The following is a 6,136-nucleotide window of genomic DNA, read 5'->3' on the forward strand; positions in this document are numbered from 1 at the left end:
CAACCTTACAGATAAAGAAGTTCAACCTAATGCTTTCTCGACGATCTAAACTTCTTACATCTCTTACATACGGTACAGTTCCTATCTTGTAGAATTTGTCACGGACAGGCCCTCTCCAGGGCGGCTGCCAGGTGGGCCAGGCTATGGAAAAGAGGTGAAACTACAAAAGGGCAAGGACGAGGACCCGTGAGGGAATCGAATAAGAACAGACCAGTCATCTTCTTCCTCTGTCCAAGAACCTGCTCCTATAGCTTCTTGCTATCCCTCTCAAATCTCTGTTACATCTAGTTTAGATTCATTCTGATTCTTTCCCAATTTATATTCATACTCTTGCTATTGTGATTTGGAGGTCTAGGATCGTAACAATTGGTAACCAGAGCCTTGTTCTTGGGAATCCACCAAAATTTTTCCCCAAATTAGATCCAAGCACTGCTGAATATGAGAGGATGGATTGCTCTACCTGCTCCCACCGCCGCGCCCGGAGTCTGCCTCCATTGACGCCCTCTCGAAGAGGATGGATTGCTTGCTACGGAAGATGGAGGAGGCACATGCAAGGATGGGTACCACCCCCAAGACCGTCGCGTCTACGGCATGGTTTGTCGGCGTCCTCGATTTCGTCATCTTCACCGGTGTTCCCAACTCCACCTGCTGCACCAACCTCCTCTCTCCAGGGAGTAGCCCCATCCTCAAGCACGGCATCGACGCCCTCCGCTCCGACCTGGGCTCAGGTCGCCGCATCGGCGCCCTCCACTCCGACCTCGGCGCAGGTCGCCGCCACCGGCGCGTCGGCTTCTTCGCCTACAACCGCGGCCGCCACGACGACCAACATTGTCTGCACCAACTCGCCTTCGCCGATGGCTTCGGACAAGGACGACATGGGCACCGACTCTTTTGCTACCTGTGATGCATCCACCTTGAGGGTTTCCAGCAAGCTACCCAACTCGGCCCCTAGCGCCCAAAAAGTGTTTGATGAAATGGCACCTCAGCAGATGGTGTTCATGGGAGGTTTTCTTGACTCTGCAGACCACAACCTCGGCACTGTGATGTCCACCCTTCATTCCTCCAAGGTGCCTCAGAACACAACAACGACGAATGATTACATGTTGCGGGGCTTTCTGCGCATCCGAAACCACCACATCAACAAGGGGTCAGTGAAGCGGCTCAAGCACCTCAAATGGAAGCTTGTAGCATCCTCGGCTCCAACCACAGCGCCGAAAGCACTCGTTGCTGCTCTGACCTTTGGGCTGACCGCACCAATAGCATCAGCGCCCACCCATGTCCAGGCTTCACCAGCACTAGTTGCTCTGGGTGTAGAATAAGAGGGCCCCCACCGTCTCGCCCGCAACGGCTTTATGCTCAGATGTTTGCCCACTTCACGTTCACATGGCTTGCACACTCGAGAGCAAGCCAGCAATCAGGTACATTACCAACACCATTGCTGAATACACAATTGGTGTTGTTCCTGATGCAGAAAAGGTGTTTGGGAGAACCATGGCTCTGAATCTATTGCCTACTACTTTAGTCGTGGGACCAGGACCATCTATTTGGAATCCTAAGAAAATTGACATTGTGCTAAAACCCCCATGGTCATTGTGTCTAGCTGGTGCTAGCTCCAAGGGTGATTTGGTTGACATTAGGCATGCTTGTGATTTTACTACTCTGATTTCATCGCTGCTATGGCCACATCTTTAGAGGGACAATAACACCTTGCTTAGACCATTACCTTGGCCATCCTTCAATTGTCATACATTGGTTATGCAGTTGGAAAAGTTGTTGCCAATAACGTTTTATTACTCGGTCAGTAAGTGCAAGATGAAGTTGCTAACTGATGGAATCAGAGAGATTCTTATGCTTAGCTACACAATTGGTGGGTTTCGGTTAGATCAGCAGTATGAGCAACTATCTCAATGGGATAGTAATGGTTTCAGTCCTGGAAATGTTAGAGTGCAAGGAAATTATTTGATGCTCGACAAGCTGCCATCAGGGAAAAGAGGTGTTTTAGGAGGCAGAAAGGCTGCAGGGAGCACAATGGTTGAGCTATTATGGAGTTGTAATAGAACTGGAGCCCGTAAGCTATTGGAATGTGGCAACAACCAGCCTGGGAAATACATTCACTCCATGTCTTGGCACTACAAACAACAGACTCTGTCTTGAGTGATGCACTACAATTGTTGTTTTTATGGCCATCACCTCAAATCAGAATAGTAGTTCAGCATTTTAATGCTGCAGAAAAGGCTATTGATGAACTGCAATTGAGAAGCAACATCTGGGATTTCACTGAAGATCAGCAAGTTGATTGCACAGACTTATAATTCATTGAAGCGAGATATAACATATAGCTGAAAAATGTACTGCTGAATGACAATGCAGTTGCATGTGGTCTTAGTAGGCATTCAGACAAGTTGAGAGCGTATTGATCCACACAAAGTTGAGTAATGCTTGCAATTGTTTCCTTCATGGTCGGAATGAGGTTGATAACACCATTTCGTGCAGAAAAGAAGTTTTCCATGTGCAAGACATCGCAATTGCTTTTGAGGAGTGGATCCATATGGGTTTCTTTTCAGTTCAGCAGTGCAATAATTCTCACAAAACTGTGCAGGATTCAGTTCAGTGTAGAAATGCCCCAAATTGTGCAGTGTGCATATCAAATTATGCTTCCTTGGGATCCAGGTGGTGTAAAGCGTGACTCCTTGAATTACTTCACATCGGTTTGGAGGCAACCTGTACAACGTGAGGTTCCAGAGCCATGACAACGCCAAGAAGATACTAGTGATCTTCAGTTTTGTGCAACCTCTGCCTGCAAGTGGTTGATCATCTTTGTGGCTATGGACTGGCATCATGATATATATCTTATTAACCTGATTGCTGTGAAGCTACAGTGCAAGACAATGAATTTAAGCAGCAATAGCTCCGTTCATTGGCAATGGTGCAACCACTCAATGATGGAGATGGTAAGGTCTCTTGGGAGTTGTCAAGGATCAGTGGAGGTGGTCATCTCCACTGGAGCAAATTGTTCACTGAATCATGTCAAGATCGCTAAGCCAAAGACGAAGCACTACTTCAAATTTCAATGGGAGCCCGGTGGTTGCGGCTTGAGGGCAAGCCGCATTTCAAGTGGTGGGGAATGTCACGGACAGGCCTCTCCAGGGCGGCTGCAAGGTGGGCCAGGCTATGGAAAAGAGGTGAAACTACAAAAGGGCAAGGACGAGGACCCGTGAGGGCATCGAACAAGAACAGACCCAACATGTTCTTCCTCTGTCCAAGAACCTGCTCCTATAGCTTCTTGCTATCCCTCTCAAATCTTTGTTACCTGTAGTCTAGATTCATTCTGATTCTTCCCCAATTTGTATTCATACTCTTGCTATTGTGATTTGGAGGTCTAGGACCGTAACAGAATCTCACATGCATAGCATACACAAGGTGTATGTGTCTACCAACCCTGCCGGCTTCTTCCACCATTCTACTCGATCGCCAATCGCCATGCTCTACAACCTGTTACATTCATTCTCTCTGCCAAACTAATTAAAACAGCGAAATCCAACAGTGAGATGTGCACACAGTCCCTCCGCTGTAACTCCGACGCGCTGTACCAGCGTTGTAAAACTACTTGGGCTTTGCCCTTTGGGCAGCTCCAATATAATGTATAAGCTTAGCCAAGATGCAAAAATGTGACACCTCAATAGGTGCTTTGCTAGAAAAAAAATTCTCGTGTGTACAAATTTCTTAGCACACACTAAGATGGATTCCACACCATATAAAATTTGTATGAATGGATGGACATTCAGTGTATGGATTGTCAGAAGAGGGGTGACTGGATGAGAGAGAAGACAAAATGTTTTATATCGCTAGTACCGACTAGAATAAGCAACAGGTGCTAGGCTAGCATCTCCTCTCCAATGTATTGCACCTTTATTTTCTTTTCTCTCTCCTCTTTGCACCGGCTTATAAGTTATAACACACATTGGTACTGCCCGATTGAGTTCACGTGGACGATCTGCGCCCCCGTTGCTACCTAAAGAAAAAGTGCATGCACACAGTCAGAGTAAAGCTAGGAAACAATCTATAAGAGGGCAGATAGTAACAGATGAGTTGTTAGGGGGCTAACATCTTATCCTTCCCTATCTTTTGTAAATCTAACTCTAATACCCCCCCCCCCCCCCCCCCCGAAAAAAATGCACACACTCTCACTACTACAAAAACGATTTGTAGGAATGCCTCGTTTTTTCTGTAGGGATCCGTTGCTATAAATGGAGCGGAGTTACTATAGCAACCGACGCGCCCCTGAAAATACAAAATACGTCAAAAAAGTGAAATTTTTATCATAAGCCTATTGTGATATGTAGAATTAGAAAAATATTAAAAGCACATTCATAGTATAAAGTGATTACTAGTGTGGAAACTACAAAGTGAGCCTTGAGTTGTATAAGATAAGTTAGTGTGGGAGCTATTCATTGTGGTTTTCACACCTTGAACTAATATGGTCACTCAAACTAGATTTTGGTATTTTTCCTAAATTATACTTGTCGCAATAAGTTTCTGGTAAAAATTTCACATTTTATAAAAATATTTTGCTATTTTTAATGAATTGAACGATATTTTAGAAGAAATTGGGAAAATATTTGTAGGGGCGGGTGGGGGCCTCACCCGGCCCTAAAAAATTATTATTAGGGGTGGGTGATGGCATTATTGGCCCCTACAAATCAACTTCAGAGTTAATATAAAAAAATAGCATGCCCCTTTGACTCACAAGTGGATGTGTGGTGTGGTGGTAAGGAAGGAGCCCGTGAGGTTTGAGGTCGGCAGTTTGAATTTCAGATGATGCAAGTGTGTATATTTCATCCAAAAAATCGTACCTCGACACTACATGGATTGTGGTGGTGGCTGGTTGGCATGACCTGCCCCTAAAAATCGACTTCTAGGGGCGGGTCACGCCATGACCCGATTTGTAGCAACGGGTCATGGTGTGACCCGCCTCTAAAAACTATTTTTAGGGGCGGACATATTACCCACACCTAAAAATAGCATTTTTAGCAGCGAAATTAGGAGCGAGTATAACACCCACCTCTAAAAATGTGTTTTTACCCGTCTCTAAAAATCTTTTTTCACTACTAGAAAACGAGCCTTCAGAACCGGTTGAAGAGGTGCTTAGGCACCGGTTTTGCAACCGGTACCCCCAAACCGAGATCAATGGCCTCGGTCTAGGACACCGGGTTTAACAACCGGTGCCTTAGGCCTCCATTGGTACCGGTTGGAAAGACCAACCGGTACCACAGAGGCTGCCACGCTGACGCAAGGTGGCAGCCCTTTTGGTACCGGTTGGTCTTTCCAACCGATACCAATGAGCTTTCCCTATTTTGCCCAAATCCAATTTTATTTGTTTTATTTATTACTATTTATTCTTTTATAATTGCTAAGCGCACTCGAGCTCTACAATACTATACGTTCATTGGTCGTACGTATGTGTTGTTTTTCAGAGAATATCTGAAACTAACTAAAAGTGAAATGCGAGCATATAATTAAGCTAATTAGATGAACTAATATATTTACAAATATACAAACATCAAGGTATCACGTTTTGAAATATTTACAAATGTACAAGTTATGTTTGTAGTCCAACTACTGGGCCCCTCAGGAGCTCGATGGAAGTCCTCTATGGATGTGACCGTCGTGGTAGAACCCGCCTCTAGGATCCAGGATCTCGTTCAAAATGAATCCGGCGAGCTGCTCGCACACGGTGTTGATCCGATCAGTAGAGTAACATTCATCCCCCATTTGAGACATCTATCATTTAGGAAAAAAGGACTGATATATTAACATCATGTGCGTTAGTATAATTATGAAAATGTACTAGTGAACGGTTTGGACGTACTCTCATGTCCTCCGTAGTAGGCTTCCCGCATGGAGTCATGATGTGCAAGTAGTCGCATACGTAGTACCCGCACCAATCAGTTCCTTGCTGTTGTCTTGCACACTTAAGGAGAAACAAATAAATTACTCAATTTAGAACAATTTGGGATTACTTAACTAGTTAAATCTTTGTGAATCAGCATACCGGATAATCCATTTTAACGCTCAGTTCGGGCCTCTATTGACCACGTCCTTTGTTCTTTTTCACAAATTTTTTCCAAATCCTGCG

The 6,136-nt window shown here is 44.9% G+C and overlaps 1 long non-coding RNA gene across 1 annotated transcript; it reads left to right on the forward strand.

Annotated features, from left to right (window-relative positions):
• Nucleotides 1-77: 77 nt before the first annotated feature.
• Nucleotides 78-3,437, forward strand: LOC120665411. Its single transcript, XR_005671158.1, has 2 exons — nucleotides 78-594; nucleotides 672-3,437. It is a non-coding gene; the product is annotated as an uncharacterized LOC120665411 (long non-coding RNA).
• Nucleotides 3,438-6,136: the final 2,699 nt, after the last annotated feature.

The sequence above is a fragment of the Panicum virgatum genome, chromosome 3N (assembly GCF_016808335.1).
Source record: "Panicum virgatum strain AP13 chromosome 3N, P.virgatum_v5, whole genome shotgun sequence".
NCBI lineage: Eukaryota > Viridiplantae > Streptophyta > Magnoliopsida > Poales > Poaceae > Panicum > Panicum virgatum.